At 45.4% G+C, this 25,281-nt stretch overlaps 1 protein-coding gene and 1 long non-coding RNA gene across 12 annotated transcripts in view; one reads left to right on the forward strand and one right to left on the reverse strand.

Moving 5' to 3' along the window:
• The window catches only part of LOC129469372 (Golgi apparatus membrane protein TVP23 homolog B), a 121,545-nt gene that overhangs the window by 41,496 nt on the left and 54,768 nt on the right, over nucleotides 1-25,281 (reverse strand). Inside the window, exon 9 of one of the 10 annotated variants that reach the window (XM_063629410.1) lies at nucleotides 22,431-22,645. The exons of 8 other annotated variants lie outside the window; for them this stretch is intronic. The gene's annotated coding sequence lies outside the window, so the exon portion shown is untranslated. Of the gene's footprint in view, nucleotides 1-22,430; nucleotides 22,719-25,281 lie in introns of those variants that run through there. One more of the 10 variants, XM_063629412.1, reaches the window with a different exon arrangement.
• LOC129469376 (uncharacterized) lies at nucleotides 16,553-21,948 on the forward strand. Of its 2 annotated transcripts, none has more exons than XR_008653016.2 (3): nucleotides 16,553-16,788; nucleotides 18,295-18,450; nucleotides 21,269-21,948. It is a non-coding gene; the product is annotated as an uncharacterized lncRNA (long non-coding RNA). The 2 variants fall into 2 exon arrangements; XR_008653017.2 differs by having other exon boundaries at nucleotides 18,365-18,450.

A 25,281-nucleotide genomic window follows, 5' to 3' on the forward strand; every position in this document is an offset into this window, starting at 1 on the left:
CTCATGTCTGTAATCCCAGCACTTTGGGAGACCAAGGTGGGAGGATAGCTTGAGCCCAGGAGTTCAAGACCAGCCTGGGCAACATAGTGAGACCTCATCTCTAAAAATAAAAAGAAATGAAAATCAAATCCCAAGCCAGTCTTTGTTCTTGCTCTCCCAAGCTGTTCTGAACTAGCTTGGGATGTCTTCCCTGTTCTTCCCCAGGAAGCTTCATCATGTAAGTCAGCAGCGTCCAATCTTTTGGCTTCCCTGAGCAACACTGGAAGAAGAATTGTCTTGGGCCACACATAAAATACACTAACAATAACAACAGCTGATGAGCTTAAAAAAAAAAAAAACTAGCAAAAAAAATCTCGAAATGTTCTAAGAAAGTTTATAAATTTGTGTTGGCCTGTACTCAAAGCCATCCTGGGCCACATTGCAACCCGCAGGCTGTGGGCTGGACAAGCCTGATGTAAGTAATAAACATGTGCATGCTCTCTTGGTATGTGTGATGGCACCAATCTTGACATCCAAACTAAATTTGGGGTGGGGATCCACCTTGCTTCTGCAAGGTAACCACAGCATCTGGTCTCTTGCCATTAAAAGGAATTCTCCACACCACTGCTGGAGTTATCTTTCAGAAAACTTGCTTTGCTCAGGTTCCAGATTTGTTTGATGATGTCCCTTGGTTCCCCTCCCTACACTCCCAGTAGAGCCAGAGCACTCTGCCCCATTTAACCTTGTCAGCCTCATCCTCCTCCACCGGTGCTCTCACACGCCTCAAGCAGCAATCACACCACAGTGGTGGTGCTGTACTTCAAAGCACTGATAAGTTTATTTCCAATGTATTCCCGCTGCCTTCTTCTTTCTCACTGAAAAGCTCAAAGAAACCACAAAGAAACCAAAGCACTTCTATAGTTAAAAAAAAAAAAAAATCTGAAAGCAGACCAGCAGACCTCGTTTTCCTGCCCTCTAAGACTACACAATAGCGGGGCTAGGGAAGTGGAAAGGATCTGGTGGAAGGAAAGTGAGGAGACACAGGAAGAAGGGAAGAGGAGAAAGAGCAGAGCCTCAATCAAGAGGCACTTCCCTTCCTCCCAGCCCAGCTTCACCTCTGTCAGGCCTTTTCCGATCCTCCCTCTTTGGGGCTCCCCTGACATACCACTCACACTTATCTCATTGTGATATTGTTGGTTGTTCACATGTTTGTTTACTCCAGTGGGTCAATGGCTTCTTAAAAGTGGGGAGTGTGCTGGCCGGGCGCGGTGGCTCACGCTTGTAATCCCAGCACTTTGGGAGGCCGAGGTGGGTGGATCACGAGGTCAGGAGATCGAGACCACGGTGAAACCCCGTCTCTACTAAAAATAAAAAAAAAAAAAATTAGCCGGGGGTGGTGGCGGGCACCTGTAGTCCCAGCTACTCGGAGAGGCTGAGGCAGGAGAATGGCGTGAACCCGGGAGGCGGAGCTTGCAGTGAGCCGAGATTGCGCCACTGCACTCCAGCCTGGGCGACACAGCGAGACTCCATCTCAAAAAAAAAAAATAGGGAGGGGGGAGTGTGCTTTAGTTGCCCCACATCCAAGGCACACAGGGCTGGCAGGCCTCTTGCCATACACTATTAAATTATTAATTTTTAGAAATCCTGTAATTAACTTAAGATCATATGATAATATGACACTTCATTTTTAGTAGACTGACAAGCATTATTTTTCAGTGTAAGCATTGTGAATATCTCAGTGAGTTTGGAACCTTGTTTTCTTGTTTCTGCTTTTCACAGTTCCAGGAACCCTGAAGTGGCCTGTGGCTCCCTTGATAGCCAACAACCCCTGTGCATACATCAAAGTCCTAGACAGAAAATGGTCAGGAAATAACCACTGGTCAGTTGCTACCTCATTGCAAAATTCCTTGAAGATGGACCAATGCTAGAAGCTAGTGGTTTTCCTACAGGAAGAAAAACTTGATACTTCTCCCTGTCTTTTCCAGCCCAGATGAAAGGGCACCATATGCCCATACTTATCCCATAAGGCAGGTCCCAGCCTCCTGAGCCACGCTGCGGTGATTTCTTCCTAGTGTGTTTCTCCCATGGCTACTAACCACCTGTGAGCCCCAGGCAGTAAGTATTTCAGTTCCAAGCAGTTTATGGCACAGTAGGAAGTAGCTTCTGCCTTTTACAATGTGTGACCCTTAGGAAGCTCCCTTTCCTTCTCTAAGAGCTCAATGTCTTCATTATAGAAAGGAAATTATAATAACGTCTGCCCTAGTCACCTTGCAAGAATGCCTTTAGTATTAAACTAGAGAAATAACAGTTGTGGAGAGGTTCATAAACTGTCCAAGGGCCATGCAAAAGCTTTACTCTTAGCTTCTCCTTTACAAGTGGATGAGCCTGGCTTGCCAAGGAGAATAGTCCCGTTTGCATGCCAAAAACACTCGACACAGCATATACTCCCTACGATATGAAGCTAGAATTAATAATGCACAGAGGTGTAGGCAGGCCCAAGTGTATTGTCTAGGAGGACAGGCTTTTCCAACCTTTTTTATAACACAATCCATTTTTTGAAAAAAAGAAAATCTTGTTCCTTCCTTTAATCTTATTTGAAATTCCAAATAAGTAAAATAATCATAATCATTAAATATCATGATTCCAAGATGATCCCCTACTACTCTCCCTCCCCAGCTGGAAACCACTTTTGGGGTTATTAGCTATCTTGTTTCCAGATGAGGCATTTATAACACAAGCTAACACTTACTACAAATGTATATGTGTCAGGCCCGTTTCTAAACATTTACAAATCCTAACTCAGGAACTAGCAGCACCTCTATGAGATCCATATTCTTATTCTCCCATTTTATAGATGAAGGACCTGATGCCCCCTCAAAAGAGGAAAAGTTGGCCGGGCAGGGTGGCTCACGCCTGTAATCCTAGCACTTTCAGAGGCCGAGGTGGGAGGATCACCTGAGGTCAGGAGTTCGAGACCAGCCTGGCCAACATGGTGAACGCTCATCTCTACTAAACACAAAAATTAGCCGGGCATGGTGGCGCAGACCTGTAGTCCCAGCTACTCGGGAGGCTGAGGCAGGAGAATTGCTTGAACCCAGGAGGCAGAGGTTGCGGTTAGCAGAGATCACGCCAATGCACTCCAGCCTGGGCGACAGAGTGAGACACCATCTCAAAAAAAAAAAAAGAGGGAAAGTTATTTGCTTAGACGCATGGCTAGAGCGTGGCAAAGCCAGGCTTTGAATCCCTAAACTCTGACAGTTTAACCAACTCACTAACATAACACTCATCATTTCAATTTGATTTTCATCCAGCAATGGATAAGCCATTTTGGAGCATCTCCAGATTGAGCTTCTACCATATGAAGCCAACCTGGGAACCGGATGCAGCAGCGCTCAGCAGAATAGCTGCCCTGGGAGGCACTGATTCTAGAAGCCCCCTGCCTGAACCCACTCAAACACCATGCGCTCTCATGGAGCCCCTCCTGTGTCACCCCTAACAACCCCACAAAGTAGGTATTTTTTTAAATCAACGTTTCCACATGAGGAAGCTGAGCCCGGTGAGACTGCCCCCCAGGTCTTCCCCAGAACCACAGTCTTTTCCCACCTTACTGCACCCTCCAGACAGAGCCTTTGAGACCCCTGGGGCCATCCACTCTCACCACAAATAAACTTGCTCAATGCCGGATGAGAAGCCGCTCTCAACTCGCATTTCCTGGAACAGGCACACATCATTTCTATTTTCCTAATAGCCCAACTCCCTTCTGAGGAATCAACCTCCACCCAGCCTGAAAGCTAGAGATTTTTCTAGAAAACTTCCAAAACATCCCATGTTTGAAGCATGTATTACTTTTCCAAATATGTCTGTACTACATTTAATGACTGAATTTTTTCTTCAGCCATGTTGCTAGAAGCTGCTGACCATAAAGGAACAGAGACATTCATGGTCTATGCTGGTTCCAGGCATAGAAAGCCCTAGAAATAGGTTAAACCATGAAGAGTATAGGAACCACAGCAACCAAAGAAGAAAACTAAAAATCAGCCTTGTCACTGGGGTCTGTGTCCTTTTGGTGAAATGAAATCCAAAGAAAGCCTGGTAAGAGAGAGGCACACCAGGGGCGACCCCACCCCCTGTTTATGACAAGTGGAAATGACAATGGTGACAGGAAATACTGCCTCAGCATGAGAAGGATGACATTTACACCCACAGCTGGGTAGAGGGCACGCAGGACTGGACCCCACAACTTCCCCTAATTTGGAGGTACACAGGCTGGAGGCTTCCTGATGGAGAAAATCAGAATTACCCCATACAAGGCTGGGAGCGCAGCCCCATCACCCCATGAACAGCATGAAAGCAAGGCTCTCTCCACCCTTCTCCACCCTTTAGTGAACTTCTCACTAAAAATAACAGGGTCAGGCATCTTTACAGTATTGGACTGGCTTCCCCAACCGAAATAGGAACTCTGCTAACCCTACTGGAATGTAAGCTCTGTAACATCCAAGTCTGTGTATTCCTTGCACACTGTTGTGTCCTCACACCTAGAAAAGTGCCTGACACAAAAGAGATACTTGCCATTCTTTTGTTTACTCGCTAAGAAACCAATCAGAGAAGTGAAGACATAAATTTATCCACCTGGCACCTGGGGCATCTGTCACAGAGAAGATGCCAGTGGGGACATGAGCTCCTCATGCTGGGGCAGCCTCCAGCTCCAGCCTTTGCCCCTCCCTGTGTAAATCTGAAGCTGCTGGGCTGGGAAACCAGCAACCTCTGGGAAGGTTTTAACAGCATCCAGGTAAACAAGGAGAATCGCTTCTGGGGGGACCAGCCATAGTCAGGTTAGATATGGTTTTTATTTCAGGATAAACACGTGGGGAAGAAAGCATAAAAACTGTGAGACATTCTATATTATAAATGTAGAGATGATTGAAAGATGACGGTAGATAGATAGAATTACATAGAATTCATACATATACACATATGTATTCATATGTATATGTATACATATATGAAGATATATATGGTACAGAATGCAAGAAATATACAATGTTGCCTTCTTCCCCTCAGATCATTTGTTTTGTTTCTGGCCAATGAAAAAATTATATGGAAAAAATGGAAACTCCTTCTCTTTATTTGAATGGCTTCCCATAAAATACAGGATTTGCTACATGGAACTGAAACGTTAAGCTTGTAAGGCTTTCAGCTGCAAGAGAGAGTGTTATGAGTTGAATTGCGTCCCCAGAAAAGATGTTGAAGCCCTAACCCCAGGACTTGTGGATGTGTGACCTTATTTGCAAACAGGATCTTTACAGAGATAATTCAGTTAAAATGAGGTCATCAGGGTGGGTCCTCATCTGGTATGGAGTCAGAAAACGGGGAAATTTGGACAAAGAGACGTGCACACGGGGAAAATACCAGGTGAAGATGAAGGCAAAGATTGGCGTGAAGCATCTACAAGCTAAGGAATGTCAAAAATTACCAGCAAACCACCAGAAGCGATGAGAGGGCCATGGAACAGGTTCTCCTTCACAGCCTTCAGAAGGAACCAACACTGCCAACACTTTGATCTCAAATTTCCAGAACTATGAAGCAATAAAGTGCTGTTGTTGAAGACACCCAGCTTGTGGTACTTTGTGATAGCAGCCCAAGGAGAATAATACAGATAAGCACTGGCTTAAGCACAGAAAGCAGCAGCATCAGGACTCAGTTCATCTAGGTTTCTCTAAGTTCTGCTTTCCTCAGTTTGGGCTCCACTCCCCAGCAAGCAGTCACTACGTGGTGGAAGTGGTCACTACGTGGTAGCCCCTAGAAGCCCCTGACTTACAACTTTCCAGTTTCAACTCCTCTCTTGGAGGAGGGCTTCTCTTCCCAGGAGTCCCAACAAAAGACCTGGAATCAAGTTTTAGTGACTTGAATCTTGGGGAAGGGGCCAGCCTCCACCATGCCACAGGGTCTGAAAGGGGGATGAAGATTTTTCCCTGTGGAAAATCATTACCAAAGAAATAGCGGAGGCTGAATGCCAAGCATGCAAACACACGAAGGTATCTGGAATACATTTTAACACAAGGGATCTGTGCATCCATCCAATCAACAGGTACTTATTGAGTGCAAGACATTGTTCTAGATACATCAGTGAGAAAAATGGACAAAGACCCTTGCCCTCGTGAAGCTTATACTCCAGTGGAAAAAAAAGACTCAGTGAATGAAGGTCAAGAAAATTACTGCGGCCAACATGCTATCTTGTGGGCTCGGAAGGTCTGTTGAATGAATACGTGAATAGAAATGGGATCTAGTGGATCGGCCAACTGAATTCCAGCTACCCTCAGAAGCCCACAGCAGTGGGTAGTGGGGGATTATAGAATTCTCAAATGCTAATAGCATGGAACTTCAGTGAATAAAGAGGCAGGTGGATCTACAAGCCCCAGGAAGGCGATAATAACTTCTCTCATACTGGACAACCTGATACCTAGTGATGTGACATTCTTTGACAAACACATGGAAAATCAATTTAAAAATTGGCCGGGCACAGTGACTCACACACACACCTGTAATCCCAGCACTTTGGGAGGTCGAGATGGGCGGATCACTTGAGCTCAGGTGTTCGAGACCAGCCTGAGCAACATGGCGAAACCCCGTATCCACAAAATATACAAAAATTAGCCAGGCACAGTGGTGCGTGCCTGTGGTCCCAGCTATTCCAGAGGCTAAGGTGGGAAGATCGGCTTGAGCCCGGAAGGTGGAGGTTGCAGTGAGTCAAGATCCGCCACTACACTCCAGCATGGGTGACAGAGTGAGACCCTATCTCTAAAAATATATAAATAAACATGTATGAACCCTATTACAATGGTCCTTTTATAGAATTAAAACTACATGCTCCTGGCCGGCGTGGTGGCTCACACCTGTAATCTCAGCATTCTGGGAGGCCGAGGTGGGTGGATCACGAGGTCAGGAGATTGAGAACATCCTGGCTAACATGGTGAAACCCCGTCTCTACTAAAAATACAAAAATTAGCCAGGCATGGTGGCAAGCGCCTGTAGTCCCAGCTGCTCGGGAGGCTGAGGTAGGAGAATGGCATGAACCCAGGAGGCAGAGGTTGCAGTGAGCCGCGATCGCGCCACTGCACTCCAGCCTGGGTGACAGAGTGAGACTCTGTCTCAAAACAAAACAAAACAAAAAAAAAAACTGCGTGCTCCTTAAGTACTGTTTTTCTATTCCTTCAGGGAACTCCTCACCAGGCTACTCCAGCATCAAGAGAACTGTGCATATTCTAAGGACAAAAGAGAAGGACATGAAGTCACCATATTTTGCTATCAGGTTTCTTCAACAGCCAAGTGTGTTTAAATCCAAAATGCTCCCTCCCTGGATGAGATCACGGATGGAGTGAGCACTTGCAGCTGAGTTGGTGAGCTTTCAGAAAAAAAGAGAGTCCTAAAATAACAGCCTCCTGAATTCTGCAGCTTCCTCTGAAAGTCTGAATTACTTTGCTTCCTGAGCAAAGAATGCAGTCTCTTTGCTTTAATCCAAGGGTAAAGATCTTTGGTGAAGGGCCTTAGTGCATATCTACCATCTTCAAAATCATCAGTGAGTTTTTATTCATTTATTTATTCACTTATCAACAAATAGCTTTTTTCATCATGGTGTTGAGGCTTGAAAGGCAAAACCATACCCAGTCCTACCCTCATGGTCACTATGGCCTTACCTAGCCTGCAGTTTGCACAGGTGTCAATCAGTCTCACAGATAAACATGTGATTTCGAGTCACATGGGAGCCTAAATGTGGAGATTTGGTCCAATCGGGGAAGTCACAGAAGACTTCTCTAACAAAGTGACAACTGAACTGAAATTTAAAGGATTGAGTGGAAAGTATCAGGTGAAGAGAAGAAATAAGAACATTTCCAGGAGAAGAAACAGAATGTACAAAGGTCTGGAGTGAAAGAGAGAAAGACCTCAGCAAGCCTGAAATGCACAAGAGGAGTGTGGTGGGAAATGAGCCTGGGAAAAACCATGAGGAAAAGTCCCATGAGGAAGGCTTGTCCTCATCCTAAGGGCATTAGGAAGGCATTAAGCATTTTGCGTAGTCAGTGATACGCTCAGATTTGTGCTTTGAACCCACAGTGGATGCAACACAGTGGATACAACATGGTCAAGTGTGGGAGCAGGTGGAACATTCAAGAGTTTCTTGCAGCAGCTGGTGTGATGGCTGATGAACTAGAAGGGTGGGGGAAAAGATGAAGAGAAAGGGATGAATTCCAGAATTGTCTAGGAGGTCAAAGTGGCAGATCTTGCCTAATTAGATGCAGAGTTGAATGTGAGGAAGGTACCAAAGTTAACTCGTGGGTTTCTGGCTTCCATATTTGTATACTTGGTGGAACCATTGACTGAGGTAAGACAGACTGAAAGAAGAGCAGTTTGGAGAATTTGGTGGGTGAGTTTGATTTTTTTAATTAATAGACTAATTTGTATAGAAGTCTTAGTTTTACAGAAAATTTGAGAAGTACAGAGTGTTCCCATATACTTTATCTCCCAGAGTTTTTTGTTATTAATATCTGCCATTACTGTGGCACATTTGTTATAATTGATGAATCAATACTGCTATGGTATTATTAACTAAAATTCCTGGTATGCTATTGTTAACTAAGGTTCATAATTTACACTGGAGTTCATTCTATGTTGTTCAGTTCTACGGGTTCTGACAAATGCATAATGTCAGGTATCCACTGTTGTACAGAATATCACACAGAGTAGTTTCACTACCCTAAAAACATTCTGTTCTCCGTCTATTCATCCCTCCCTCCATCACCCCTTGACGACCACTGATCTCTTTTGTCTCTGTGGTTTTTCTTTTCCAGAATGTCATATGGTTGTAATCATATCAATAAGTAGCATTTTTAGACTGGCTTCCATCACTTAGTGATATGCACTTAAGGTCCCACCATGCCTTCTTGTGGCTTAATAGCTCGTTTCTTTATATCCATGAATAGTATTCTATTGTGTGTGTATACAAGTTTTTGCTTGTCCATTCACCTACTGAAGGATATGTTGACTGCTTCCAATTCTTGGCAATTATGAATCAGGTGCTATGAACATTCATATATTGAATTTTATGTGGACATAAGTTTTCAACTCATTTGGATAAATACCAAGAAATAATAATAATAAATATTGTTGGATCATGTGGTAAGAACCTGATTAGTTGTGTAAAACTACCTTCCAAAGTGGCCATACCATCTTGCATTCCCACCAGCAACGGAGAGTTCTTATTGTTTCTCATCATCCTCACCAGCATTTGGTGTTGTCAGTGTTTTGGGCTGTTGCCATCTTAATAGGTATGTGATAGAAGCTCCTGGTTGCTTTAATTTGCAAATCCCCTGACAGCGTATGTTGCGGAGCATCTCTCCAAATGTGGATCTGCCATCTGTATATTTCCACTGGTGAGGTGTCTTTTTGCTGACTTTTCATTGGCCTGTTTGTTTTCTTGTTGTTCAGTGTTCTTTTTATATGTTGGATATAAATTCTTTATCAAATATGGTTTTTGCAAATATTTTCTCCCACTCTGTGGCTTGTCTTTTCACTCTCTTAGCATGTCTTTTGCAAAACAAAAACTGACGAGTTTTATTTTGACATTGTTAACCTTGAAGGGCCTTTGTGGCATCAAAGGGGAATGTCAGCTAGGTGGCACAGGACAGAAGGGAGCATGGTGAGCCCCAGGAACTCAAAGAGAGTGACTGTGGCTGGAGCAAACAGACAGTGGGACATAGGCCAGTCTATGCAGGGGCCTGCAGACTGTGGTGAGGAGTTTGGTCTTCGCCCCACTGGAGAATTAATTCCTGAAATTCTGGTGGAATTTCAGGAATTAATTTGAAATCAAGCCTTTCAAGTTTTTCTGATAGAGAGTAAATATCATAGCCAAATCCCTTTCTTGAAGGCACAGAGGAGCAATTTGCGTCTCGAGGTTTAATCCAGTGCTTCAGGTTGAGTATATGTTTACTCAATATTTATTGAATAAATGATTTAAATGTCTAATATGTTATGTGGTGACATTTATATAAATATCCATGTGATAAAAAGATAGGTTTACACAATGAATTGATTCATTCATCTCTCATGAGTGGCTATTATGTGCCAGGCACCATACTAGCAGCTAGAAATAGAACATATAATGATCCTGGCTCTTATGGAGTTTATACCCCAGCAAGGGGAAATAGTTGATAAAATACAAACCTAAAATGTAAATTATATAGGATATTAAAGGTACTGTCAAGCTCTAAGAGAAAAGAAAATGTAAAGCAAGTTCAGGAAAGTGTCCAGTTTGTGATGTTTGGTAGGCAAAACATAGCATGCTTCATTAAAAAGTAACAGTGAAATAAATATCTTTTAAAAAATGAGCTGGAATAGCCATATGGGTATCAGAGAGAAGAGTGTTCCAGGTAGAGAGAACAGCTTGTGCAAAGGCCTTGAGACGGAGAAGTGCCTGGAAAGTTCAAGGAACAGCAACAAGGCCAAGCAGCTGAAACAGAGAAAGTAAGTGGGGAAAAGAGTGAGAGATGAGGTCCAAGGTCACAGGAAGCCGACTCACACAGAGCTTTATAGGCCAATGTGTGGACTTGCACTCATGTTGAACGATGTGGGGAATTGTTGCAGAGTTTTGAGCAGAGGAGCGGCATGACCTGATTTGCATTTGTAAAGGGCCTCTTTGGTCCCTTGAGAAGGACGAAGGAAGAAGATCAGTTAAGAATATTTGCACTGATTCAAGCAAGGGATGATAATGGCTCTGTTCCAGATATGTTGAAGATGAGATTGACAAATTTCTCAATGAATTGGATATGGAATGTGAGAGAGAGAGGAATCAAAGATGACCCAATGTTTTCGGCCTGAGCAACTGAAAGAGTTGACTTGCAATCAATTGAAACAAGAAAGGATGCAGGGAGAGCAGATTTGGGGTGGGATTGGATTAGGAGTTCCGTTTGGAATGCATCCAATGTGAGGTAAAGAAGTTCAGGAAATGCCACCTGAAAGCTGATGCTTTGGTGTGCTGATTACTTTCAACTGAGGGCATTTGGGGAGCAACAGATGCAGGCAGGGGCTTTCTCTGAGCTCCCCTTATCTGCCTAAGGACAGATCCTCCAAAAGGAATTCAATTGTCATCAATTCCTTCCCCAGGAATCTCATCAACCAGGGAAGAACACAGGAAAGGAGATAAGATTGACACCAGCACTGACAGACCATCACTTACTCTTCTGAGGGCTCCTCCCAGGCAACGTTTATTACCTGAGAGACGTTTAACAAGACAACCTTTATTTGCCACACATTTCCTCCCCTCACCCTTCCATAACTTGTTCCACCACCACCCCCCAGAAGTCCCAAGTCCCTATTCCTTTCTGTAGCTGAGGATGCTATACAAGCTTCAATCACTTAACCTCTCAAGTCTCATATTTTGTGGGACTCCCATGTGTACATACATAATTAAACGTGGTTTTTCTCCTGCTATTCTGTCTTATGTCAATTTAATTTATAGCCCAGCCAAGGAGGCTAGAAAAGTAGTGTCTGCCAGAGAATTGGAGAGTAGAGAGGTCAAGCAAGAAGTAAACAGCTAGAGGGCATTTCTGCAGAGATGAAGTTGCGAGTCATTCATATATAGAAGTGTCTTCGTCTCCTATAACAAAATGCCATAGCCTAGGAGATTTATAAACAACAGACATACATTTCCCATGGTTCTAGAAGGTGGAAGTCTGAGATCACGGTGCCGGCATGATTCTGGCGAGAGCTCTCTTCCAGGCTACAGACTACTGACTTCTTGTTGCAGAAAGTGGGCAAGGGAGCTCTCTGGGGTCCCTTTCATAAGGGCACTAATCCCATTCATAAGGGTGCTATCCTTATGAGCTAATCACCTCTCAAAGGCCCCAGCTCCTGATGAGGAATTCAACATATAGATTTAGGAGGGACACTAGTGATACAGCTCCGATGAGTGGAGGAACACCAAGGCTCTTGTCTCACGTTGAATTAGATAAAACAGCACGGACACATGTGGAGTGGTTTTCAGGAGTGCAGAGTTTGATAGGCAAGAAAGAAGGGAGAAGGCAGAGGAAGAGGCTCCCCTGTACAGAGAGAGAGGGAGAGGGGCTCCTAAACCAAAAGAGGAGACCCCAAGTGCCATGGACACTAGCCAGTTTTATGAGTAGGCTGGAAGAGGCGGTGTCTGATTTGCATAGGGCTCAGAGGATTGGTTTGACCAGGCATGTCATTCACGTAGCCCGTGAAAAAGCTGGCCCTCCCACCCTAGCCTTTTAATATGCAAATATAGGGAGCCATGAATTTCTACACACAAGGGGATATGTGGGGACCGCCATGCTGCTAGGCACACATTGGGGCAAGGGCAAGTGGACAAGGGCGGGAATGGCCATGTTTGGGTGGACCCAGCTTCTAAGGACTGGCATTTGCCTATCAAAGGTTGCTGGCCCAGGTCTAAGAACCAGGCTTTTCTGCTAGACGAGAAATGTTTCTGGAGCTGCTTTAAAAACAAAAACTTTACAAGGACTCCTTTTCCTCTCTATCTGCCTAAAATAATTTTTTTTTTTTTTTTTTTTTTTAGACAGAGTCTTGCTCTGCGCCTAGGCTAGAGTGGTGTGATCTTGGCTCACTGCAACCTCCACCTCCTGGGTTCAAGCAATTCTCTTGCCTCAGCTTCCCAAGTAGTTGGGATTATAGGCGCCTGCCATTACACCCAGTTAATTTTTTTGTACTTTTAGTAGAGACAGGGTTTCACCATGTTGGCCAGGCCAGTTTCCAACTCCTGACCTCAAGTGCTCCACCCGCCTCAGCCTCCCAAAGTGCTAGGATTACAGGCGTGAGCCACCACACTCAGCCCTAAAATAATTTCTTAATAACTCCTACCACACTAGCATTTAGTCCATTGCAAGAAGATATTTGAAACTTAGAGACTGGGTGAGGTCACCTAGGAAGTATATATAAAGAGAAACCATATCTGAGTCCTGGCTCTCTACTCTCAGCCCCTCATTCCCCTGTGTTTCTACAGAACATCACATCTATGATAAAAGCTCTTATCATGGTCATTGCTCCAGCTGTCATCAACTGCTGAGATGTCTTCAACACCAGACTGCAAGCCCCTCGGGTGCAGCAATGGGGCCTCCTCCACGTGGGTTTCCCGAAGGCATGGTGTGATGCTGGGCTCTGGGAATGTTTATGCCCCGGAACTGCCACTTTGGAGGCAGGTGGGCCTCCCTTCTTGGGGTGAGCAGCCCAGCAAGCAGGCCAGCAAGGAGCTTCCTGCAGCATTCTTTCTGCTTCCCCTTCTCAGTATCTCTGCCTAGGCACAGAAAGTCCCTGGAAACTTAGGGGTGAGGATCTTGGGTGTCTTTTTCTTAGCTGTTCTCTTTCTTTATCTTTGGAATTTCTTTAAAAGGCTGTTTTTTAATTTAATTTTAATTTTAATTTTAATTTTTTTTTTGAGACAGAGTCTCGCTCTGTCATCCAGGCTGGAGTGCAGTGGCACGATGTCAGCTCACTGCAAGCTCTGCCTCCTGGGTTCACGCCATTCTCCTGCCTCAGCCTCCCAAGTAGCTGGGACTACGGGCACCCGCCACCACGCCCAGCTAATTTTTTTGTATTTTTCTAAAGACAGGGTCTCGTTCTGTTGCCCAGGCTGGAGTACAGTGGCACAATCATAGCTCACTCTAGCTAATTAGAAAAAAAAAAATTGTAGAGGAGGGGGTCTCACTGTGCTGCCCAGGCTGGTCTCAAAATCCTGGCCTCAAGCCATCCTCCTGCCTCAGTCTCCCAAAGCACTGATATTACAGGAGTGAACCACTGCACCCAGCCAAAAGGCTGCGTTTAAATCAGAGGACCCAGTATCTGGAATTAACCTGGCCTGGCTATGATGGTGTCATATTGAACCTGGCATCTTCTATTACTTACTGGTTGGCAAAGGAGCTGTTCGGAAAATAAAAACTGCCTTCTCTGTGGGAAAAGGGTCGATCTGCTGTGGGGGTTGGGGGGAGTGGAAAGCACCCTAGGTTGAGAGTCAGGAAGCTTACATTTGAGTTTTAACAATGTCTTTAACATTATAAAGGTTTAGGTCAATCACCTAACTCTTCCAAAACTCTAGTTCCTCAATTCTAAAGTGGAAGAATTAATTTTAGGGATCCTTCACAGCTCTAACACTAAAGATCAACTTATAAAGAATAACCCTTGGGGTATGTATTTGCAGAGAACTGTCTTTCTTTTTTCTTTTCTTTCTTTCTTTTTTTTTTTATTTTTTGAGACAGAGTCTTGCTCTATCGCCAGGCTGAAGTGCAGTGGCGCAATCTCGGCTCACTGCAAGCTCCGCCTCCTGGGTTCACGCCATTCTCCTGCCTCAGCCCCTGAGTAGCTGCGACTACAGGTGCCCGCCACCACGCCAGGCTAATTTTTGTATTTTTAGTAGAGACAGGGTTTCACCATGTTGGCCAGGATGATCTCGATCTCTTGACCTCATGATCCACCTGCCTCAGCCTCCCAAAGTGCTGGCATTACAGACGTGAGCCACTGTGCCAGGCCTGCAGAGAACTGTCTTTCAAAACGTTCTAGTGACCACATAGTACAGTCTCACACAGGAAGGCTCCGTGGTCTCCACTACCAGCCAGCAATGTCAGAGGGGATTGTTCATGCCGTTGCTAGCGTCTTCCAAGATGGTCCTTTGAGAGGTTTGTAGTAAGTTTGTAGAATACTGGTGAGTCAGGTCAGGGACAGCTTGCTTGAGTGTGATTCGCACCCCCCAAAACCACCTCCCTATGAGCAAACCATATCCACAGAGCACATTCATAAGCCTGATTTAAAATACTTGGTCCTTGTGCCTCATCCATTACTCTCTTTCTGTCCAGGTCTCTTATTCTGACTTAGTGGAAAATAAGGTTGTTACAGCAATGGCTCCGTTCGTCCTGTGGGCAAGAAACTCATGGGAAGAATTAGTCAATTCTTCCTGGACATTCTGGAGCTTCTGGGTGGAGGGAAGACAGCGAAGCAGAAACAAACAGAAATCCTAGAGAGGCAGTCATCTGAGCATTCGTCACAGGGGCACTCCTAGGATCCACCCTCAGGAGCCGTGAAAGGCCCATTGATCTGGCTGGGGCAGGGAGTGGCCCTGAGCTGGTGACATCTCAGGCGAGGAAAGGCACAGATGTCTGTGCTGGCTGTGATAAGAGGCTTCTCAGGAAATCTGAGTCACCTCGGGCCGGCTCTTCGAAGCATAGAGGCCCCGCAAGCACCACGGCCTGGAGGCAAAGCTTCCTGCTAGCCCTGGGACCCTGGGACTTTGCATTTCCTGTTGGTGTCCTTTGACTTGGGCAGCCACCACCCCTGGGAAGTTTTCCAATACCCTCACTCATACATTTTGAACCTGGTGTTCACAGTTCTTTGTCTCTGCTCATCTCGCTTTTGTTTCCTCTGGAATGTTCCAAGCCCCCTGCATCACCCCATGCCAGGAATCTGACATCCCAGGGTGGAAGCCGGCTTCATGTTACTCACCCCACCCTGTGATTTCCTGATGGAGGATCTGGAGACCTGAACTCTGGTCCAGGTTTACAGACAACTCATAATCATGGCTGAGGTCCCTTTCTAGGCCTTACTGTTCTCATACTCCTAACTGGGGATAGGGGCAGGATGGGACACTTTTGGAAAAACAGACTTTTTAAAACTGGAATGATGCTAGACATTTATTTGCTACTACCTGCTGGCTGCTGCCTGTCATTTCATCATTACATAGAAAAGAAATGCTCCAACATTTTATCATGCATTTACTCTTTGGTATAAGGGAAGGATTCAAGAAACATCTTATGGAAGCAAAAATAAAAGTAAATTATGCAAAGGCACTGGTTCCCTTCAGGGGCTGGAGTAAGACTGGTGAGAGTTGTGGGAAGGGAAGAAGCACAGAGAGAAGATTCCACTTCACGCATATTTTTTAGGGTTTGGCCTAAATAAAAGGACTTTCAGAGATTATAAGAGAATATTTGTGTTTTAAAAAAAAACACTTCAGATAAATTTAACAGAATTAATTGAGCAAAAAATTATTCAAGAATTACACAAACTCAGCACCCCCGCAGTGACTCTGGTGCATGGTTGGAGAGGATTTATAGGCAGAAAAAGAAAGTGACCTACAGAAAACAGAAGTGAGGTACAGAAAGAGCTGGGTTGCTTACGGCTCCGTGTTTGCCTGATTTGAACACAGTTTGAGCAGTTGATTAGCTGACACTCAGCTGCTCTGATGGGCTGACACTGGGCTACTTGCTACAAGCCTCGGTTACAGTCTCTGTACACATCCAGTTAGGTTTCCATCTGCACAGCGGAACGTTTAGGTGGAACTTAAAATATGTAAGGAGGCAGCTTGGGCTAAACTTGTTAACATTTGCTAGAGCAAAAAAAAAAAAAAAAGCATCTGGGAGTCAACCAATCCATCTTTGATTTCTCGACTATGGAGACCACCATCTTAAGCATCTTCTCTAAGGTCCTACAGCCAGGAGTAATGCCTGGTATCTTAACTTCATAGCCCATGATGCTGGACAAGCCACTCAACCTTTCAGGTCTCAATTTCCTCAATTGTCAAACAAGGATGACAGTAGGATTGTGGGGAATTAATAAGTATATTTACTCGACTTTGAAATAGTAGGTGTGCAATAGATGTTACATTGCCATCATCATCATCATCATCTTCATCATCCTACTATCGCTACAGCTGCTGTTCCTGCCACCCAGGTCTCCCAGCAGCAGCTCGTCCCCTAGAACCACACCCAAACCATCCTCCTAACCAATGCTGTACACCCTTCGGTAAGACTTTTCAAAAATGGACATAAAATAAAATAGTTCTTAAATGAGCCTACTTCTATTTTTCACATCCCCATTTCCCCAAGACGTACCTGTGCTCCAGACGGAAAACTATCAATTACAATCCTGCTCCTTCTGGGGCAGGGCAATGGGGAGTCATCCAAAGGAGCAGTGATGCTCAAGCCCCCCACAGAAGGACCCTCAAACTCCCAAAGAGAAATGGACGTGAACATGGGTGGAGTCCTGGGCTGATCAGAGAGCAAGCAGGGCCAAGGGACATGAAGACAGGTGTGTTCTTGGAGACTTGTCACAGGAAGGAGCAGACTACCTGCCCCCTGCCCCCTAGTCCAAGCCTGGTTCTAGGTTAGAAGCGAATCAGCTGGAAGAGGAACAGCTGCTGAACAGAAAGCACGGCCTTGTGCCCTCCCAGAGAGCAAGGCATGGCTTGCACAGCCTGCCCCAGGCTGCTGCCAGGGCCACCGCGGGGGGTCAGCTTCCATTGCTGAGCTGTGCTACGCCCTGGGAGCACCAGTCTTTGTCAAAAGAATGGATTGTGCAGCTAAACCCCACAGGGCCTGGCCATTGTGGACCTGTCTGTCTGCATTTCAACTCTGGGCTTCACTCTTTGGTGAAAGTGAATCTCCAGCGGCACAGGCAGCCCGAACAGAAACGCCACACAGTCTCACTCTGTCATGCCAAGAGCTTCGTCTGCTTTGGGACAGAGCCCTGTGCTGGGAGTGCACTGGGGAGACTCACAGGGATCCGGAAACCTGCTCCTGCCCTCAGGGAGCCTGCTGTGTAGCCTGGAGAAGGAACTCATAGGCACTTGCAGTACTGTCTATCTTGGGGTCTGTCATTCTCATCTAAATGAACGTCAACAGCACTAACTGAGCCTTTCTTACATGGGTGTGAAAACCACCAACATTCCTGGTATTAGGAGGTGGGCCTTCGGGAGGTCATTAGGTCAAGAGGCTGGAGCCTTACGAAGGGGATTAGTGCCCTTATAAGGGGATAAAGAGACCAGAGCAAGTGTGCTTGCTCACTCCCCTTCTCTCCCTCCTTCCCTCTCTCTCCCATCCTCCTGCTGTCTCTCCCCCACTCCTCTCTTTCTCCCTCACCCATCCCCTCTCTTCCTCTTTTCCTTCCTCTCTCCCTCCCTCACTCTCTCCCTCCCCCTCGCCCTCTCTCTGTCCCTCTCTTCCTCTTTCCCTCCCTCCCTTCCTCTGTCTCTCCCTCATTTCTCCCTTCCTCTCTCTCTCCCTCGCCCTCTCCATCTTCCTCCTTTCCTTTCTGCCTCTCCCTCCCTCACTCTCTCTCTCCCTCCCTCACTCTCTCCCTCCCTCCCTTCCTGTCTCCCTCCCTCCTCTCTCCCTTCCTCTCTCTCTCCCTCTTTCTCCCCTTCTCTTTCCCTCCCTCTCTCTCTCCCTCCCTCCCTTCCTTTCTCACTCCCTCCTCTCTCCCTCCCTCCTCTCTCTCTCCCTCCCTTCCTCTCTCTCTCTCCCTCTGCAGATGCCTGGCCATCTGCAAGCCAGGCAGAGGGCCTTCACCAGACACAGATCTCTGCCTTCCCGTCTTTCAGAACTGCAAGAAATGAATGTCTGTTGTTTAAGCCACATCCTGTTACAGCAGCTCACACTGGGCAAGATAGTGCTATCCAAAGAAAAGGTAACAAGTCCAATTATTCACTACATTTTCAGATATTTGAAAGGTGTATGCAAACAGTGTGTTCCCAGTAGTTCTTTTTTTTTTTTCTGGAGACAGAGTCTCGCTCACACCTGTAATCCCCCCAGCACTTTGGGAGGCTGAGGAGGGCAGATCATGAGGTCAGGAGATCGAGACCATCCTGGCTAACATGGTGAAAACCTGTCTCTACTAAAAATACAAAAAATTAGCTGGGCGTGGTGGTGGGCGCCTGTAGTCCCAGCTACTCGGGAGGCTGAGGCAGGAGAATGGCATGAACCCAGGAGGCGGAGCTTGCAGTGAGCCGAGATCATGCCACTGCACTCCAGCCTGGGCAACAGAGCAAGACTCTGTTTCAAAAAAAAAAAAAAAAGAAAAGAAAAGAAAGAAGTTATATTAAGTCACCCCCTAGGAAGTCAATTAATTTTCTGTAGAACAAGTGCAAAATAATACTTACCAAGAAAAAAGCTCATTAATTTGGTCACTAAAAGAAGAAACCAAAATATAGACACATCTTCTAAATTATACCTAAGTAGCAAAAACAGTACACACTGTTTGTAAGATGCTGGAAAAAGAGACTCCATGATAAATGTTGAGCTTAGCATAAAGCAGGTGGCTTTAATTCTAATTTATTAATAGGCAAATTCCTTTATCAGATGATATTGTTGGATACTATAATATCAGTAATACCACGTATAAGAGCACTTACTACTGACAGTGACCGCAGATGTTTTCATTTGTAATTTGTCTAAGCCAGTGCTTCTCAACAGGGGTCAATTTTGCCCCCCAGGGGACATTTGGCTAAATCTAGAAATATTTTTCATTGTTATAGCTGAGGAGGAAGAGGGACAAGAGAGTGCTACTAGTGTCTGTGTGTCAAAGCCAGGAAATCTGCTAAAATCTTACAGTGAAAAAGCCAACCCCCACAAAGAATTTTCTGACTCAAAATGTCAGTGGTGCTGAAGTTGAGAAACTCTGATCTCAACCGCTAATACACAGAATATGAATCAGCTGTATGAGGAGAGCTAGAGGAGGGGATGTGGGGGTGGAGGAGAGCAGGAGGGAAAATGATAAATGAAGGGCTTGAAGACTTTGTTCTTTTAAAATTGATGCTGTAGAAGAAGAGATGTTGTTGTAGCTAAGATAATGATTACTTTCTGATTCATGAAGCTCAGAAGGCATCTTGCCCTCCATATGATGAAAAGCCAGATATTGGTACAGCCTGCTTGATTAGCAGAGGTTAGGCCAACTGACTGTCGAAATAAATCATGAAAACTGGGAATATGGTCACATTGTGGTCACTGAAAGTTCATCTTTTAAACTTCTCTTGCGAAGAAATGAGCCCAAGTTCATGATTCTCCTTTCCCACTCGGAAGAATGCAGTCACTCAAAGGGAAAAGTACTTACTTGGGGTTTTGAAAGGAGAACTCAAGTTAATTTTTTTTCTTGATGAAAGTTACGTCAGGAAAGGCCGTTTTTACCATTTCAAGTTAGCTTAACCTGGGTGATATATCACATTGATATTTTGAAGATGGATTTTTCAAGGCAAAAGCAACATTCCCACTGGGAGGGAATGGAGTTCAGAGGTAGGCTTGCTGCCATTTGGGGGCTCTCTTACCCACCTCCTAACCTCGTGCTTTGGAGTTAACCTTGTGAGAGACAGCAGGGGGCAGGGGGCCTTCTAACAAAGCTTAACTGAGTTAAAATAATTAATTGGGAGGCTATCAGGCTGAGGCAGCTGCAGCATCTTGGGTTCCTACTTAAGCAAATCAGAACCCAACTCAATGCAAGCAGTAAAACAAAACGTAAGCCTAACCAATCAGAAACAGCCAACTAACCTCCATCTAGGGACTCTCCACTTTAACCAATCAAATATTTTCTTTGTCTTGCTTTCTTAAACACTTTATGAAAGGTTCTCCTGAAGCTGCTGCTGTGTAGCACCCAACCACCTGTCATCCAGTGCTGCCCAGTTCATGAACTGCTGAATGCTCAAATAACTGTGTTAACATTTTAATGTGCCTGAGTTTATCTTTTAACAACTCTTTTGCTTCCCCTTCATCTTTCTCTCCTCCATAAGAAGCTTCTAATCTCAAGTGATAATATTTCAACCCCACAATGGGAAAGAGACCAGCCACCAGGAGAGTGGAGTAGACAATCCTGCATGGGGCACCCAGGCTTCTGAGCCTGAAGTAACTTCATAGAGTCCCACACACCCTTCAGGGTTAGGGAGCAGCCACATGTTTGTTCTCCCATGTAGCACAGAGGGGAGCAGGGATGGAGCTGAGAGCCAGCAGACCTGATGTGCGAGGGCCAGGATGCCAAAGCAGATACAGTGGGGACCACATGACTCAAGACCAGATAGGGATAAGGACACATCACTGGGTACCAGTGCAGACCTATTACATCCCTATGACTGACGTCTCTCACCACTACCCCACTCCACCCCTGCCCCACTGTTAGATAATGGGTGTCCGAACTCAGATACCTTTCCTGAAGGACACTGGGAGGTGGAAGAATTCTAGACTTAAATTTAAGAAAGAAACACAGAAAATTCTTGAAGTGACTGAGTTCTCAATTGGTAAGACTGTGCTTTCTGGTATCAGGTGAAACTGAACCTCAGGATTGAGACTCTAGTCTCTAGCAATGATAGTAATACTATAATGATTATAATAAACAAAGCTTCCTTTCTTGCAAAGCCAAGTTACAAGGCTTGAAAATGGGAGGCAACCCCCACCCACCCTACACACCAAATCTGTGCAGAAATGTAGAGGCTGAAAATAAAATGTGGATTTTTATTCTATAGATGGGGCAAAGCTCAAGTGAGTAAATACTTACCCTGGAGTCATCAACATCAGACAATTAAAAACCAAAACCTGAGGACAGCTATTTTTGCCTTGGCTTTCATTCTAACTACCATACAAGCACGTGCTCAATGATTACGCAAGAAGTGCTTTGGCCTCAGAGACATTTGGAGAGCACTGAGAACAAACATCTGTAATTTAGAACGTTTCCTTGGAACAGATCATTTGTGCGTTGGGGTCTTCAGAAGCACTAGAATTTCCTTTACAGAAACCAGGGTGAAGGCAGGAACTGGAAAAAGGAGGTGGTTAAAAGAAGCTGGAGTTCTAAGAAGCCTGTGGATCCTTTTCAATAGAAGAAAATAAGCAGTTTCAGACAAGTTCTATCTTGAAATTTCTGTACAGATGCAAGTTCCCAGAAAGCAGCAAGTTAATCCCAACAAGTGATAGCTATAGTCAAAGCAAGTCTTTTTCTCCTGGCAAGGGGGAGAGGGCGTAACTACACAATTCCCATCATTTTTAAAGCCATCCTTTAAAGCTTACCCCAAAATTAAGCACACACCCAACTCACATAAATCAACTACAGAGCTCATCAAATGTTAGAACTGAGAAGTGCTTCCAAAATTATCCAGTCTAGGGACCTCATTCTGCAGATAAGGACTCAGACACCCAAAGACAGTGTGCCCCACCCATTGTTACCAAGTCCTTAGAATTGAAAATAAAACTCTGGTCTTCTAATTCCTAGTGCAGACCACTTTTATCCATTGCTATCATTCCAAAAAAAAAAAAAAAAACAAACACTGGTGGCGCTGTTTGTTTGTCCAGTACTGACTTTCTCCAATATGACAGCAGGACACAGCAAGGAAATAAAACATAACAGTGTAGTTGGAAAGAGGTAAGTGGACAAGAGGCTTCAGTCAGGTGGGCACTGGCCCCTGAGTGAGGAATTAAGTTGGTTCCAAGAGTCTGGAGCAGTGGTTTCCAAATGTTTTCATCACAAGTCATTAAAAAGTTTGGGCATTAAACTTTTTAATGACGTGATCAAAACATTTGGAAACCACTATATATAAAAACATATATGTGTGTGTGTGTGTGTGTGTGTGTGTCTGTGTGTATATATATATAGAGAGAGAGAAACATAGCAAAAGAGGGAATTTTAAAAGATGATATTTTTTAAATAAATTTTAATAGAAGTTGACATGGTACAGGTGAATCACTATAACAAATATATTTCCCAAATTTCAGTGGCTTGACAGAATAAAGTTTCTTTCTTTCTCACGTTGGGTTTGGTAGAGAGGGTGTTGGCCCCTTGCATTCATTTGAAGATGCAGGATCTTTCCATCTTATGGCTCGTTCATCGTCTAAGGCCTTGGAATCCTCTTCTTTTAACCAAAGAATGCAGAAAGAGAGGAAGACTTGAGGCCTGCATGGTGCAAGGGGACTTAAGACCTAGACCTGGAAGGGGCAACATTATGGCATCATGGCTGCCCTGACTCCATTTGTCCAAAGGCAGTCATGTGGTCCCAGCAAGGGAGGCTGGGAAATGTAGTCTAGCTCATGCTTGGGAGGAAAAGGCAATGAGGTTTAGTGAATACACAGCAAACTCTGACACAGAAATTCAAGTCTCCCCATATCCCAGAAAAGTTTTTAAGCACCCTGCAAGATTTCCCATTTGGAAACTATTAGCTTGGAAGACTAGGCATAGACTGACCCTGTCAGCCCCTATTCCTCTCCCACAGAGCAGGACTCCCTGAGGAGAGCCAGATATAGGGCTAGATTGGAAGATGTTAATAATAGCTAGCATTACTGACAATTTACCCTGTGTCCAGCACCAGCTAAGCAGTTTACACGCATTGAGTCATTTAATCCAACAAAAACTCAGTGATGTAGATGCTACTAGTATCCCCATTTTCCAGATGAGGAAATGAACTGATACCCAGGGAGACTGAGTAACCTGCCCCAAATCACACAGCGTCGAGATGGAATTTGATGTCCATCACTGGCTCCAGAGTCTGTGCTGTCCATCACTACCTTGTGCTGAGTCTAGAGGGAAGATGAGAGATAACTCCCAGCTCTGCAGGCTTTCCACACCAGGTAAAGACAGGACAGAAGAGCAGCAGGCTGGGGCTGAGGTGGGTGGGTGCCATGAGTGGGGCTGTACAGGGAAAGCAGAGTCAGACAGGGATAGGAGGGTGGGCACAAGGTAAGAGGGAGTGAAGAAAAGTGAGCTTGCAGAGTCAGGCTATTGGAGCTCAGCCGTGCCATTCAGGAAGCAAGTGCAGCATGGAGGACGCAGAGAGCCCAGGTAGTGCCCAATGCCCAGAGAAGCCCCTTGCACTCTGGTCCCTGTCCTTGATTAAACTTGGAATGACAACTGGGAAGAAGTCAGCCCCACAGAGGTGGCCAAGGCCTGCCCACATCCCAACAGCTCCCAGAGCTCATGCCTGTTTCATCCCAGGACAAGCTCAGCTACTCGCCTGCCCTGGCAACAGGTTCCGAGTGTCACCATCACTGCAACAGCCCCTGTGGTGTGCTGGGGCCTCCAGGCTCACTCTGGCCCTTCTGATGCCCTAGCCCCTTGGGCCGCCTTCTAAGGAGTCCACCTGTACTGCTCTCCACACCAAACGGGCCTAATTTACCCAGGTAGAAGAACCCTCAGTGGGTGGCTCCAGGGTACTGTCTCCACTGTCACCGCATCATATTCTAAGTCAGTGGGTGAACAACCTCGGTTCTGGCTCCCCTTTTAATGTGATCAGAGTCTGTCCATGGGCAAGAAAACAGACTCTGTCAGATCATGCATTCTTGTGTTGCTCCTGCCATAACTTTGACCTCCAGCAAATCACTCAGTGCCTCCGTTTCCCCACAGTAAAAGTGGCTCAGAAATGTGATGACTCAAGCCCCCAAGGAACTTCTGGGTAGTTCTGTGTGTCTTCAACACTGCTGAGTCTTTTTTCCAGGTGGCTGGATGACAAATCTTCCTCTAGGATATGTGGGGTTGTAATTTGCCCTCAGAGATGCAGGTGCCCCAGGGGTCTCCTTTAACAAATGAAAAGCCGGTCTCTGCCACATGCCAGGACGCTTGTGAACATCACACAGGCCACCCTAACCCTGTCACAGACCTTCCCTGCTCTGGTGGCTATTAACTCTCCTTCTGAGAGAAACCTCTGCTGGTCGGAGCCCACAATTTTTTCGGGCATCCAGCCTGGGCTATCGCCCCAGTTCTAGGAAAGAAGGAGCTGCATGCCTTCTCTGCTTCTATTCTGATTTTTTTTATTATTTATTTATTTTTTTGAGATGGAATCTTGCTCTGTCGCCCAGGCTGGAGTGCAGTGGCATGATCTTGGCTCACTGCAACCTCCACCTCTTGGGTTCAAGCGATTCTCCTGCCTCAGCCTCCCGAGTAGCTGGGACTACAGGTGTACGCTACCACGGTCGGCTAATTTTTGTATTTTTAGTAGAGATGGGGTTTCACCACGTTGGTTAGGAGGCTGGTCTCGAACTCCTGGCCTCATGATCTGCCTGCCTAGGCCTCCCAAAGTGCTGGGATTACAGACGTGAGCCACCACACCCGGCCCATTCTGATTTTTTAAAAACTGTCCCACATATCAACCCAGCATGTTACCACCTGTTTTAACCAATTTGTATTGGAAGTAATGGGCCGAAAGTGTTAAGCTGTGCAATAAGTATATTATGAAATATGACCAGCCCACCCTGGAACACTTTGCAAGCCTCTATCACCTCCACATCCTACTTAACCCTTATAGCTGTCCCAGGAGATCCCACTCCCTCCACCATTGTATAGACACAGAACTGCTGCACAAAGAACAGAACATAAGCAATTTGGTCAAGATCACTGAAGCAACTGGGATTCCAACCTAGGACTTGCCTGACTCCAAATCCCAGCTATTAACACCTCACTCTGCCTCATCAGGAGGAGAGAAAAATTACATAAGCCAAGGAGAGGTGGTTACACGGAAAGCAAATAAAGAGGGGAAGTGAGTTATCTCAGCCATGCAAG

The sequence above is a fragment of the Symphalangus syndactylus genome, chromosome 20 (assembly GCF_028878055.3).
Source record: "Symphalangus syndactylus isolate Jambi chromosome 20, NHGRI_mSymSyn1-v2.1_pri, whole genome shotgun sequence".
NCBI classification, from domain to species: domain Eukaryota; kingdom Metazoa; phylum Chordata; class Mammalia; order Primates; family Hylobatidae; genus Symphalangus; species Symphalangus syndactylus.